This window comes from Dendropsophus ebraccatus, chromosome 2, assembly GCF_027789765.1.
Source record: "Dendropsophus ebraccatus isolate aDenEbr1 chromosome 2, aDenEbr1.pat, whole genome shotgun sequence".
NCBI classification, from domain to species: Eukaryota; Metazoa; Chordata; class Amphibia; order Anura; family Hylidae; genus Dendropsophus; species Dendropsophus ebraccatus.
The window spans coordinates 169,832,415-169,848,030 of NC_091455.1; the positions used below are offsets into that span (position 1 = coordinate 169,832,415).

At 41.3% G+C, this 15,616-nt stretch overlaps 1 protein-coding gene across 3 annotated transcripts in view; it reads left to right on the plus strand.

Annotated features, from left to right (window-relative positions):
* TBC1D5 (TBC1 domain family member 5) overlaps positions 1-15,616 on the plus strand; it is a 404,938-nt gene that overhangs the window by 146,026 nt on the left and 243,296 nt on the right. The window lies entirely within an intron of this gene.

Here is a 15,616-nt window from a genome sequence, read left to right on the forward strand (position 1 = left end):
TGCCAGAGGGACTCATCCATATGCAGTCCCCATAGACGTCAGTTGATGTCTGTTGATGTCTTTGGGGACTAAATAGGAATCAGAGTAAAATAGAAAGCAGAAATAGGACCTTCTTGAAGTAGGGCAATGGGATGAGATCTTACAAACAGTCCCCAAGCTGTCACTGGGGGAAAAGCACTGTGTGTTCTTAAAGCATACTTAAGGCTTTTTAAAAACATGATTAACCCAACAGAGTGGTGACAATGTAATTTTAGTGCTCTCACTGCTATTATTGAGCCCCTGAGAGTACCCACTATGGTGCACAGCTATGTCTTATTCTCTCCATTTCGGAGGGTGCTACCAGAGCTAAGTTCTAAGCCATAGTACAGACCCAGTTGCTTCCTTTTTCTTGTATTGACCACACTCAGTTCTTCTACTCCATGACGTAGCACCTGCGAAAGTGCACTGGGCAGGCTGGCCCTGAGCTGGGGGATGATTTACGGCAATAACTGGACCAGTTACTGGAAACACTGAGCTGATGTTGCTGAGAAGCTAAAAGGGGTGCTGGGGAGGAGACTACACTGCAGCACTTTGAACATAACAGCAGTAGGGACACTTATTTTTACCCAAGGGACAGCTACCCTAATCTTTTTGGGTGGTGAGACATGAGAGAGAAGCCTTGATTTACCTTTCAGTAAGGGTGCATTCACACTGCGTAAAACAGGCAGAAATTCCAAGCGGAATCACCACCGCGGACTCCGCTTGAGATCCTGCCTGCCTCTCTGTCTCAATGTTACGTATAGAGCGCCTCCACTCTCCACGGCTCTCCGCTCAAAGAGTTGATATGTAAATTCTTTGAGCGGAGAGCCGTGAAGGTGCCCTATACAAAACATTGAGATAGTAGGGCAGTCGGGAGTCCGTGGCAACGATTCCACTAGGAATTTTTCGGTGTCAGAAAAGATCTTTCCGACCGGTACTGCAATTCCTGGCAGATGATCTTTGCTGCTGCTGAATTCGGATGCGGGCGCATCCGTGCATGCCCGCGTCCGAACTCCCTGCTGCTCACAATGGAGTTTGTGGCCGGAGGGTTGTCTGCAGCCGCTATTTATTGAATAGCGGCCAAAGAAAACTGTCATGTCAGTTTCTTGCAGCGCCGCTAGGGATCCTGGCTGGAGTGTAAACTATGTGTATACACTCCGGACGGGATTCCATAGAAGGTACCACTACGTATGCTACATAGCAATCACGTCCGTTGTTGCAAATATGCAACAACGGCCATGATTACTACGTAGCTTACTTAGGGTGAACATAGCCTAAAAGTGTAAGCCATCTTCAATAGACAAAACTCATATAGAAACAGGAAGCCAAGCCTTAAATAATACATACAATAATGTTTTATTGGTTAAAGTACCATATGTTATGTAACTATATTCAATGAAGAAAACAGTGTAAACCAGCCATACACAAGTGCCAATGTGCTAAGATAGCATAGTGCATAGAAGTATACAAACAGCAGAGGTGTTACAGTTACAATCCAGACGTGGCCCCCATTCAGATGTACGTTTTCGTTATAGCCCTTCTCTAGGGGTACTATTAAGGCTAAAAGTCTAAATATTTATAGTGCCCCATCCAGATTGTGTGCCGATTAAAGGAGTGGGAATTAGGCGAAACACATTACAATTATGCTGCACAGTTTTGCGCATGCGGCGTAGCAGCCCGATCCTGTGACAGAGCACATATGTTTACGTATATGGATGCCAAGTGTAATTCCCAGAGTCTACATTTAGCAGGCATGCGGACATGCAGGTAAGAGAATTGTGAAGGAAGAAAACACTGCTGTCCCCACATAATGATATTGTGTGAAGTTTTGCTGACCTTTATATTAGTTATTATCATCTTCAGTAGACAGACTGGCTCAGCTTGCACATTCACAGGCCAGGCACTCTCAGACCAGCACATGCTAAGCCCCCCACCCTTGTCTTGCCCTGCTATTTATATTATTAGAGGCAAATTTGAAGATTGCAGAGAAGGAAGACACTGTAGGGCTGTGCCTGAGTGGGGCATTTCTTGTTGGGATGGCGTGTCTTTAGCAAACCGGAAGTAGCTGCGAGCACTGTGTATAAGGAGTGGCGGCTGTGAAGAATTAGGTTAGAGAAGTATATGTTCATTTTCTTATTATTTTTACCCCACCCCAAGCCACATATGTATTTGTATTTGTATGTAGGTGATTGTTATAAGGAACATCCCTAGGTCTAACCAACTTTGATTCCTAGTTGGGACATACAGTAGCAGGGACACTCTCCACAGCTGCTAGATTCTACATATACTGACCATACAGGCTATTTCACTTTTTAATAAAGAGGGGGTGCCTTTGTTCTCCATTTGCAGCAATACTCTGGTATTATCCAAACAAACTAAAAGTGAATAGGGGTCTTCCAACCCCCCCTATGAAGAACTTTAGCTTCCTTAATAATCCCAGTCTGGTAGTTCCCAGCACTATAATTAAAGTACATCACATTTAATTTTTAAGAACGGATTTTTATTGTGTTTTATTGTAAAGTGCAGACTTGTAAATCAAAATGAAAAATATCTTCTGCTCAGTAATGAAAAAATAAAGTGAGCTTAAAATCTATCATGTAAGCAGCAGGTGTACAGAGGAAATCCAAAATTTCCTATTTCCATCAGTTTAAACAATTTTCCCCTTCTTTATTTCTTATTTGGGCCATAGCTTAGCAGCATATGCCACTGTCAATGAGTCAAACTCATACGGACAAGGTTGAACTGGCCAGTCAAAGAATCCTGTGGCGAGCCTCAGCTCTGGAAATAGAATGGGTACTTAGTACATCAGTAGAAAACATTTGAAGATGACTTTGTAGACATATCATACTAGAATCCTTCTTAACCCCTTAAGGACCCATACCGTACCTGTACATCATGGAGTCCAATGGGGCTTTGAAGTGAGCTCAGGAGCTGAGCTCACTTGAAAGCACGTGGGGACCAGCTGCTATATGCAGCCAGGTCCTCACTGTTAATGACGGGCCGCCGCAATCACGCCGCGGCCCACAATTAACCCCTGCGGCACTTACATCAGTGACAGGAGCTGATGTCCCGATCATTCTATCAGTGACAGGAGCGAGGGTCCCGATCATTCTATCTGTCCCTTACCTTTCTCCCGGCAGGTAGATCGGCGGTCAGTGTATAGAGTCTGCACTATGGCATAGCAATGATCAGTGTATGTAATGTAAAAATCTTAAAGTCCCCTAAGGGGACATGAAAAGGGTAAAAAGGTTTTTTTAGGTTTTATAAATAAAACACATACAAATAAATAAATAAATAAACATATAATCGATCTATTAAAATAAATCAATATTTTATATTTTTCCCCCATCCCCCACAGTGAACGGCGCAAACAAAAAGAGGTAAAATAAACGACAGGATTGATTATTTTTATTACATTTTATTTAAAATGAATAAAAAATGATAAAATATGTCTAATGTACACAAATTTATTAATAAAAACTAGAGATCATGGCGCAGATCCATTGGGGGTTCTGTCATACATAGTATGGTAAATCAAAAGGCGCCTTTACAAAGTACACCTGTTCCTGAAAAAAGCAAGCCCTCACATGGCCCAGTAGCTGGAAAATTTAAAGAGTTATGGGTCTTAGAAGGCAAGTAGGAAAAAACAAAAACGCTAAGTTGAAAATTGTCCGGGTCCTTAAGGCCATTTGGGGCTCTGCCCTTAAAGGGAACCTGTCACCCCCCGTGCCGGGTGACGGAGCTCTCAGCCGCTGCAGCCTGGCGCGCGCGCTGAGAGATGAGTCCAACGTTCATAGAGAATGACGGAGCGCTGGACTCTCCTGTCATTCTCTATGAGCGTTGGACTCATCTCTCAGCGCGCGCGCCGGGCTGCAGTGGCTGAGAGCTCCGTCACCCGACCACCTCCAGAAGCGGGACCCGGCGGGATTAGGTGAGTATAGGGGGCTCTAACGGTACGGGGGGTGACAGGTTCCCTTTAAAGGGTTAAAAGATGATTCACATATATTGATCAGATTGATGCAGCACAATCGCATAACAAGATGCAGGTAGACCAGGTGCCATGCTTGGGTGGTTCACCTTCCTGCCATCTATCCAGAAATGTATTGTATTTGAGAGACCGCACACTATTATTATGTAGTTATGCTAGTGCATCAATTGATTCCCCAACAACTTACTTATTAGATCTAACAGGTATTCATGTTCTGCATGTATTATAATATAAATGTAGACATTAGCTTATTCTTTATAAATGGGGAGTAGGCCTCGGAATCATTCACTATCCATCATTAAAATAGTTTTGCAGATTTAGTGGTGACGTTCATTACGCTAGAGCAGTGAGATCTTATTCACACATTTCACTGAACAGTCTATATGGGAGCAGCACTTTATGTCAGAAGTAGGGCCAGGTGCTAAAATAGGAGCACGGTACCGCTCATTTGGTGACATGAATAAAGACAAACTGTCATTGAGGGTTACATGTTACATAGTTTAGGAAAAGACATACGTCCATCAAGTTAAACCTAGGAATGAAATGTGGAAGTAGGGAGGGGCACAGGTAAGTGCAGATTTGTTTCACTATATTGATTTAGAGCGAGATATGAACCCAGTTAGCTAGTGCTCTCAGCAGCGAACATTTACTAGTCTAGTTGTCTTTTATATGTGCCCAGGTAAGAAACTTTTCTAGCCTCTGCCCCCTCCCTGCTCCCCATAACTGCTGCTGGAACTTCGATGCCGGGCTCTAAAGTGACAGGCCACGCAGCCAATCACTGACCGCGGCGGTGTCCCATCTCAGCCGGTGCTTGACTGACCAGCCTGTCACTGCAGAGACCGGCTCAGAAATTCCATTGGGGAGAGAGCAGAAGGCAAAAGCGAGAAGAACACCAGGGAGCATGGACAGGTATGTATTAAGTTTATTATTTTACAGTTGAGGCAAGAGCTGCACGGACATCGCTAACAATGTCCATAACAAAGGCCCTTGCTGCATGATGATCAAGCTGTGTAATAGGCTCAGTAAGCAGGCGCCAGTCTTGCAGATTGTTGCATATGTTAGTGTAATACTGTCTTAAGCCTTTATGAAGCCCCCAACTATTTTTGCCGTGAGCAGCTCCTTAGGTAGACTGCACCAAAGATTCACAGTTCTTATGGTAAAGACTTATTGCCTCTGGAAATTGAACCCATTTTCTCTCCCTTGTCTTTTGACAGGGTTTTACATCAGACCACCTTTCACCATATTTTTGTACTGGCCATTTATATACTAGTACACACAGAGGCATAGCTGTAGAGGTATAAAGGTTGTGATCACAATCTAGTCCTACTGCCTGAATAGGTCCAAGGACCCTGTGTCACATACAAAGTCACAAGTGATATAGGGTAGTGTTTTAGGGTAGCTTCACTGCTGCGGATTAGCAGCAGATCCACAGCTGATTTAATCCGAATAACTGCACCATCAAATCTGCTGCAGATCCTGTGTGTGAAGGCACCCTTAAACTTAGTTTCAAAGCCATGGGATCACCATAAGAAATAAACAGTGATGTAAAGCCGACCACTGTTAGACGCTAAAGCAGTAGAAACACATTTTCGGCAGGGCCGTATTTACCACTAGGCACCTGTGTTTTTTTTTTTTATTTATTTATTTTAGTCTCCCACCTCCCTTTCAGACTTTCCAGTAAATTTGGTGTCTTTTCTAAGGGGAAGTGTGTGTGTGTTTGTGTGTGTATGGTAGTCCCTAGTACTCATGTGCTGTTACTGTACCTTGATTATTGGCCATACACCTATTGGTTACCGCACAAGGATCTGGTTTCGGCTGCATGTCATGATGTACAGTAAATGTAGGAAGGCGGCCTAAGACTGATCAGATATCAATATGAAGTTCAGAAAGTAGAAAATAATGATGCAAATTGGTGAGTGAAGATGGGGCGTCCTCAGGTTTAGTGCCTAGGGCAGCAGCAGCTGGTAATACGGCCCTGATTGCCGGGGGAGATGCCGATCTGACTGACAAATTGGAGGACTACTTCCTGCTCTACTACATAGGACCTGAAGTGGTTTTATTGCACAGGGTGCCTAAGAACAGCTAGCCTATCACCCTTCATGCAACTGTGTGTACCATTGGTCTTTACTTCATATTGATTTAAGTCCATACTGTGGAGCTGCAAGCTTCTATTGCCACTAATATTGCTTTGTTGCTAACAAGACCATGATACAGTTGTCCTGTAAGGGGCTGAAGAACAATTGGCTTGTTCACAGGTTTATCACAGGGTCCTTTGCTGCCTACGCCATCTCTGTAATATCAGTCAAGCATCAGCCTTTCAGAAATGTCATAGGTTTATAGACACACATGAAAAATCTAAAAATTGACTTGATAGGTGGATACTACAGTACAGATTATTGTGCTTGTGATACATTAATGTTCTAATATGCAAATATGGAAATATAAAGTGATTGTGACACACTTGAAAGTTTACACTACAGATCAATATAAAACCATCATCTACATATTTTTTTTCCGTGTTCTGTTTTAACCACAATTGTAAAAACTTTACCATGGTGCTTAATGAGAATCTCGGTATTCATCACTGCGGCTCTGCTCCTCCGGCATTGTGCAGAATAGAATCACGTCTGAGACAAAAGCCAGTAATGAAGATAATTATAAAGGGTCTCAATGTACAGATACTGGAGGTATAGTATTTAGTGTAGACTTGTTTTAATGGATGTTTTATTATGACTGTTCAAAACCTGCAGTAGATATGTATTCCTAACTTTATAGCTTTATAGCTTGGGTCTTCTTTTATCTTACATTTTTTTCTGTCATTATACTTTATTATGTTACCAATAAAGTGGCTGAGGTTTGGACAGAAAATGTGCAGTATACCAACCCCATGTGACCATATCCACATATAAATAATGGAAAAGCGAGTGTTTAGGTTGTCTCTATACTTGTTACCCTAAAATATGCTGCAGGTTTTTTTTCTACAGGAAATATTGGAAAGCTCATCTGTGGTGTAAGAAGCCTGGATAAGATTGTGTTCTTGGCATAGCAAGATTAAACTTTGTCTACCTGAGCATGCTGCTTGCTCCTGTATTCCTCTAAACTTAGCTTTTAGCACTGAGCCCTGTACATCAATAAGTCAAGGTGGGGTTGGGTTGGAGGTGTGCATGCTGCGGCTCAGCACCACCTCTGTGGCTCTTTGTCTTGTAAGGAAAATATGATTTTATAAACAGCCAACACATTAAATTATATGTGGCATAAAAAAGAAGTGATACTCACCAACCTAAATCCCCCCATGTAACGGCTCTCGATCCCTGCTTTTCTTGACTTCTTCCTGGCTGCTGTGATGCATTGTTTCTGCAGGAATTGCCCTGCTCAGCCAACCTCAGTCAGTGACTAGCTAAGTAGGCATTTCTTGTAAGGACGATGCATCACCAGAACCAGCAAGGATCGAGGGAGAGAATGACTAGTAGGTGAGATCGAGTAGGTGAGAATGACTTTTTTTATTCTTATACCATCCCCAGTTGTGTGTGTGTGTGTGTGTGTGTGTGTGTGTGTGTGTGTGTATGTATGTATATATATAAAATGTATATATAAATTAGCCCTGGGCAACCCCTTTGATCTTTTAAGGACACCTTTTTTTAACTACAGACCCATATAGGCTCCTGTTTGTTTGCAACACTAACTGTACTTATAAATGATTGATAGACCTAATTTTCCATAAAAAATGCAAAACTGAAAAATAAAAATATTTGTGGGGTTCCCCCTGTGGTAAAACTGACTTGTTATCTATCTTTTTCAAGTCAGTATGATTATGACAATTGGCAATTTATATACCTTTTATTTTATTTGACTGATTTAAAAAAATGTAAATAAAAAAATGTTTAAAATAGCTCTTTTTGGATCCGTGTAATGTTTATTTTTTGGTCTATGGGGCTGTCGGGCTATGCAGGCCAATAGCCACAATCCTTGGCTGGTGATAGCAGCTGGGAGCTGCGTAGTAAAGAGAAGGATCACATCATGAGCCCTCTCTGTACCACCTTAGAGGCGCCATGATGTACAGATACGCCACTGGTGTTTAAGGAGTTAAATCAGGTTACATTTCTGATCACTGGCTGTAACCAGGCTCATTGTTAGTATAGTGTAAGACATCCATTTAATGAATTGGTTATCTGCCTTTAAAGGAATATTATTTCTGCTCACATAGTGAATTTTGTAAGCGATCAAAGCTAACATGAAAAGATATTCAAAAAGAAATCCCTGTGAACTTTCAGTAATCGGCATGTTTAACAGCAATAACATGGGCTTTTGGTTTATATTTTGAATATTTCTATTGCTAATGTATCTGCATTTAATTTCTTTTAATAATTCACTTTCATGACGCCTTTGAACAGTTGGTGGGGCCAGATCACGACTCCATTTAGCTGCGATAACATTAAACACCAGTGAATCCGAAAGTTATTAGGTCTGAATTTATGTTTAAGAGTGCCATTAATTCATTTACCCCAAATGTTCATTAACAATGTAAATGTATGCTGATGTTCCAAGAGACAAGGGAGTGACTAATGACTCCTCACACTAACAACACTTAAAATGAATAGAAACTTAAGATAGCTAATCTTGAAGTAATCAAGACCCTCATTCAGCCTGGCATCGCTGTATGCTCTAAAACAGCTGTCAACTGATTAAAAAAATTACGATATATATAAAAATCACATATAAATATCTCACATGTACACATTTCCTCTGCCCCGGAATGCTTTAGCATGAATCTATAATTATAAATTGTGCTTAAGTGTGACTTACATTGGGATAAACCACAAGCAGAGGCTTACAGTCTAGGACGGTTTCATTGTCCTTTGCGGGGTGATCTGCTCTGCACATCTCTATCATTATATTGGTTTGATGCTGGTTTTCTTTTAATTGGGTATAAAGAAAATAAAAGTTAGATTGTTTCTACTAAGGTAGTTGTATTGATCATCAATGAGTTGTTTGGAAGAGGACGTTACATGAGGACCTTGTAGTCTGTCAATTGAGAACATTGCTTGTCTGAATTTTGATGTTTGGCTCTATTACCTTAGTTGTAGGTATAAATTATTCAATGCTCCATTCTGTCTGTGCATTAGATGAGGATGTAGAATTTTTTATATTGTAATGTTATGCGTTGCCTGGTATGGTTCAGTTATGTGTATGGTACTATGCTGTGAAATTGCACCAGTTTTCTGGTATGGGTTCCAGCATATACGGTGAAGCAACATTTCTGTAGTGCCATTTTAGTGCTTTAAAATTATACCAGTTAACTCACATGGGTTGTAATATGTCTGGATGCCAACAAATCTGTAATATCATATCATTTACCTTGTGTGTCTTATAACATGTCCCATGAAAGCTACAATATTATCATATACTGCTTCTTAATGCTGCAGCCACTGGTCACTGACAGTCCATGCAGCATTCGCTGTTCACCGCCAGGTCTTTCTTTCTGTCCCCCTCCCAGATGCCACCCTAGCTATCCAGGGCACTCCTAGAGCATGCATGCAATGGCTCTTACATGTGTGAAGGATTAATTCAGGCTGGTTTTCTCCTTCCACCACCAATGTCCTGGAGCCATACCGTATTTAAAGGGGAACTCTGGATAAGAAAACCTTGTTTTCTATTAAAAGTACATTAAAAGTTATATAGATGTGTCTATACAATGTATTACCATATCTGTATGGTTCTGTCATACTGGTAGCTGATAGAAATCCAGGAAGTGAAAAAAAATGACCCCTGTGCAAATCCACATTGTCTCCTGCTCCCACTGTTCTCCCCCCCTAGGAGACAAATCTTCCATGCCTCTTTCTCACATTGTTTGTGTTTGCTGAGATCAGGCTGATGATGCAGACAGGGGGCAGGGCGTGATGTCCCAGGAGGCTTGGCTGGATCCCCCAATTCCCTGAGTGATTCACCATCTTTGACCGGCCAGAAGCAGGTGTTGCGCTGATTTCTCCAACTATGCAGAAATGTGCAGTGTGCAGTGGTGTTACAGGTAGAGAATACAGTGTGCCGTGTGGTGTTACCGGTAGAGAATACAGCATGCTGCGTGGTGTTACAGGTAGAGAATACAGCGTGCTGTGTGGTGTTACAGGTAGAGAATACAGCGTGCTGTGTTGTGTTACAGGTAGAGAATACAGCTGCTGTGTGGTGTTACAGGTAGAGAATACAGCGTGCTGTGTGGTGTTACAGGTAGAGAATACAGTGTGCTGTGTGGTGTTACAGGTAGAGAATACAGCATGCTGTGTGGTGTTACAGGTAGAGAATACAGCATGCTGTGTGGTGTTACAGGTAGAGAATACAGCATGCTGTGTGGTGTTACAGGTAGAGAATACAGCGTGCTGTGTGGTGTTACAGGTAGAGAATACAGCGTGCTGTGTTGTGTTACAGGTAGAGAATACAGCATGCTGTGTGTAGTTACAGGTAGAGAATACAGCGTGCTGTGTGTTGTTACAGGTAGAGAATACAGTGTGCTGTTACAGGTAGAGGATACAGCGTGCTGTGTTGTGTTACAGGTAGAGAATACAGTGTGCTGTTACAGGTAGAGGATGCAGCGTGCTGTGTGGTGTTACAGGTAGAGAATACAGCGTGCTGTGTGGTGTTACAGGTAGAGAATACAGCGTGCTGTGTGGTGTTACAGGTAGAGAATACAGCGTGCTGTGTGGGAGGGACCACAATGAAATCATAAATTACTGCAAATACATCGAGTGGCTGGTACATACAGCATTTGAAATAATTTGCACCATGGATGCTGAAATAATAAGCCAATCAAAAAACAAAAGAGCTTGTTCCATAAAGAATATCTGCATTATTTTATTCTGCTGATATCATGGGAATCATGGAAAGGCTACAACATATGGATTGAATTACTTTAATTTTACAGTCAATCCATAATGAGACCGATTCATTGTAATCTAACAATTTCAGCTTGTTCAAATGTATTCATAGACTTTACACTGTAAATATAGTGGGGGAGATTTATCCAGCAGTTGTACAGTAGGAATGTGCAAAGGGAACATTGAAAATCATTGTCCAGTGGCTGGTACTACTTAGTGATTGACAGTTGCCTCTATAGTCAGACATACAAATAGTCAATCACTGAGTAGGGCCGCCCACTTGACTACTTAGCCTAGAACTAGGGATGGTCCGAACCAAGTTCGGTTCGGGTTCGTACGAACCCGAACCCTCGGTAATGATTCCCGCTGTCTGCCCGCTCCGTGCAGCGGGCGGATCCAGCGGGAGGACCGCCTGGAAAACTGGGAAACAGCCATAGCCATAGGCTGTATCCCAGTTTTCCAGGCGTTCCTCCCGATGTATCCGCCCGCTCTACGGAGCGGGCAGACAGCGGGAATCTGATGCCGAGCGTTCGGGTTTATACGAACCCGAACCTCGGCAGGTTCGGACCATCCCTACCTAGAACGAATAGTGATATACATGAATAAATGGCAAGTTATCCTGGAATTTTCCCAAAAAAGCATGTATCAGCCATTCTTGCTGTATAACATGATGCCTACAGATTGGGCTGCAATTTTTATAAAATGGGTGATTTAGGTCTTTTGTCTGGGGTGCCATCAGAATGCAACAATAGTTTTTTGCAAAAAAAGCAAGCAAAAAAAAAAACCCTTTATAACTTGATCGGCTGCATGAATTTCCAATTTGCATTCGTTGTGCTACAGATCCAATACATTGTCTTGGCTTCTTTGATAAAAGACACCTATGGTGCCAGATTGAACAAAACTTTACGGCACAATAGACCGGTTTTGTTTAATCTCTACAATTTTTATTTTATTAACCCATTCAGTGCCTGCTGTAGTTAGCTCTCAGGAAATCAATACAACTTGCTTGTTACACGTTCATAATCACGGGTGAAGGACTCATGTAATTTAATAATTATCGCTTGATATCACTGGAATTAATTTTCAGCATTATTGATATTCTTAGTTGAGTGCTACATTAACTTGGGTACTCCACATGTTTTTTTTTCCAAAAGTTGTTTATTTTCTTTTTTAAAGTATGTGTATTTAATTTAAATCTTCATCTTTCAGTAGTCTTTGCCAGATGGTATTTTATACAGCCGCTTGGTTGGTTGGTTGATGTGCAAATCTCTAGATGCTGCAACTTAGTGCTGTGTGATTTACTAAGTCCACTGCAAATAATAACAGTTGAAAGCATTGTATTTCTTCTAAATATTCCCTCCGAAGGATTGCACCCTGATGTAGAGTGATATTGGCAATCAAATGCCAGGTGCAAATGAAGTGGAGGGGAAAGAAGAATATATCAGCCTTGACGTATTACTTACTTTACGGAATGACAGCTCCCAGTCTATACCCTATATTGTACACACTTCTAGAGTACAAGTGAAGATACTGACTCAATCATGTGTAAAGACATATACTGCTGAGGTGGTTCCTGTATCCTCCTCTTGTTTGAAAGCCAATAGTAACACCAATTGTGCTTTAAGACACATTTAATTTTTCCATAAAAAAATACTGAAATATAAAAGAAAATTCTTTTCAGGGGGGTTTTATCATAAGTCTTTTGCTGTGTTGTAAAACTGACCTTTTATCTATGTTTCTCATGTCAGTATGATTACAACAATAGGCATCCTATATAATTTTTATTTTACTTTTACTTTTTAAAACTGAAAAAAAAAATTAATAGATGTGTTTTAAATTGCTCTATTCTAGGGATGATTTAAACTTTTATTGTGGAATGGGTTTAATTATATTTTAAAAACTTTTCATTCTGTTTTGTAGTCTAGGGAGGACACCTATGAGCAATACCATTATTGTTCATAGGGATCAATGCAGTACATATGTACTGCATTGATCCATGGAGTCGGCACTTGATTGCTTCTGATAAGCTGAAGCAATCCTAGAGTCAATCTGCACTGCATAACACCAATAGAGATATGCCAGCACCATTTAAATACAACTGTCAGTTTTGACAGCGGCATCTAAATGGTTAATTAGCTGACATGGCCCTGACTGCTAAGAGCCAAGATCCCACGCTCACATTCTGAGCTCCCTCTATAAACCCTTGACAGTATCAGGATGAGTATGCTCATCCTGTGTCATCAACGGTTAAAAGATTTGATCAGCCCATTGTGTTTTCCTGCCCCTTGGCTGATCGCTGATTATCGGGCAAATGAGCCTTTCTAGCAACGCTGGTTGCCAATGATTGGCCCACATAAAAAGCCCTATATTTATAGTATACAGGCTGCAACTTCCTGGAAGCCATAACAGTCTTTTACTGCTAAAGTCAAAGGTTGAAGGAGTTGTCCAATAGGAACTTGACAAAGTAACTTTTTTTTTTAACCTAGTCAACCCACCCCCCTTTATTTCTTTTGTTGTTGTTTTTTTTTCAGTGCCCCCCCCCCCCCCTTCCTTTTTATAAAGGCTTATCAAGGACTATATTATATTTTTCAAAAAAACACCTGTTTTCAGGTTGTTTGTGATTTGTCAATTGGCTGCATTCAATTTAATAGAAATTAGCAGTGCTACTGAACACACAAACTCACAAAAGTAGCACAGTTTGAGGGGGGAAAGGAAGAGATAAGTTTTTCTAATCTTTGATAGGGGATTCAATATCAAAACTTTCTTGTCCAGTGATTCCAGTACTAACATTAATATACCATTATGTTGGGATTACTGGATTGTAGCCAGTACAGAGAGTCTATGGATTACATCTACGGATATTTCCTTCTGTAACCAAGTAGGTAGAGGCGCTATAGTCTGGAGGCTGCTTAGGAACACCCCAATGAAACACAGGACAAGGGGTGGGTGTAATACTGTATTTGGAATATATGTCCCAATTTAATTTTTTTTCTTAATAACTCAGAACCATTTCCCTTAGTGGAAAAAATGTATATGATTACACATTTTAGTTACTTGAGTATACAGTTATTATCCTGATATTATTTCCTTGCAATGTTTCTTATCTCCAAATAGCTGATTGTTCTCCAGAAGGCAGAGTATATATTTCTTTTAAGCTCATATAAAGATACATAAAACTCTGTGTCAACTGTGTGATTCTTCTCTTACTGTTGACAAAATATTTTATTCCTGTACATGGTATAAAACAAGAACATCAATGACTGTGCAGAGAACATCTTGCATTTCAAAGATCCTAGCTATAAACACAGAGTTGTGAATACTGCATTGCTTTTAAAGATGACTTGATTCACAAAAAGACTTACACATACTAAATACCTTGTTACCTCAACTGATCACAGTGTGAGCCACGTCTGCTTATTCACCTTTATCATTCTTAAAGGGAATCTGTCACTACTGCAGACTGAATAACTAGGGAGAACTATTATAGGTCCTGAGAAAACAAGCTATTGGGTGCCGCTACTTTGACCAGTAAACTGACAGGCACACAGGGAAATCCATATAATTGTGAAGCATTTATATTTTCCTTTTAAATTGAACTGTCTTCGCTGATTATTTTGTTAAAATATCTTTATACCAGTCGGAGCTCCATTTCTGTAAATCATAGAATTCTGACTACCTGCTGCCTCAACTAGGGGGAGCTAATGAGTTTACACATTACTGTTTTATTGTTCATTCCCCTCCTGAACCCTGTTAAGTCCTTTAAAGATTCATCCCCCCCCCCTTTCCCTTGTTTATTCCAGACTATACAGATTCAAACCCTTAAAGGGAACCTGTCACCCCCCGTGCCGGGGTGACAGGCTCCCGACCCCCCGTTAGAGCCCCCTATACTTACCTCATCCCGCCGGGTCCCGCTTCTGGATTCGGTCGGGTCCCGGAGATCTCAGCCTCTGCAGCCCGGCGCGCGCGCTGACAGATGAGTCCAACGCTCATAGAGAATGACGGAGCGCTGGACTCTCCTGTCATTCTCTATGGGTGTTGGACTCATCTCTCAGCGCGCGCGCCGGGCTGCAGCGGCTGAGATCTCCGGGACCCGACCGAATCCAGAAGCGGGACCCGGCGGGATGAGGTAAGTATAGGGGGCTCTAACGGGGGGTCGGGAGCCTGTCACCCCGGTACGGGGGGTGACAGGTTCCCTTTAAGTCCTTCTTAATGGGTTTTATGATTCAGACCTTCCTTCATTTTTGTAACCCGTCTTTGGACCCATTTTATTTTATCAATATCTGACATGTGCTACGAGCTTTATGAATTTTCTGCATGACTTCTATTTTACATTACAATAAGTCCTGGGGGTATCTAAGTACTAGGAGCCATTTTTGAGATCCAGGATTGGTAACTAAAAATAAAGACTGATTCTGCAGTGTAGACACCTGTTAGCATAGTGGCATCTGTTTCTGAATAAATTGAGTTTTTGACCAATATAAACATCTCATATGACTGTATTGTCATGAACCAACAAAACACAGTAATCACTGAACTCAAGGAGATCATTGAAAAAATTCCAATGAAGTACTCAATCAAAAGTCTCCACTGATGCCCTCCATGTATTTGTATATGTATTGCTTAGCCTGTAGGTGGGTAAAAATATGTCATAGTAGTTAAATGATTCTTACTAGACAATGAAAGTATGAAGAAAACCATTCCAGAGATCACAACTATTATAAATGTAAATTCAACTTGTTACCTT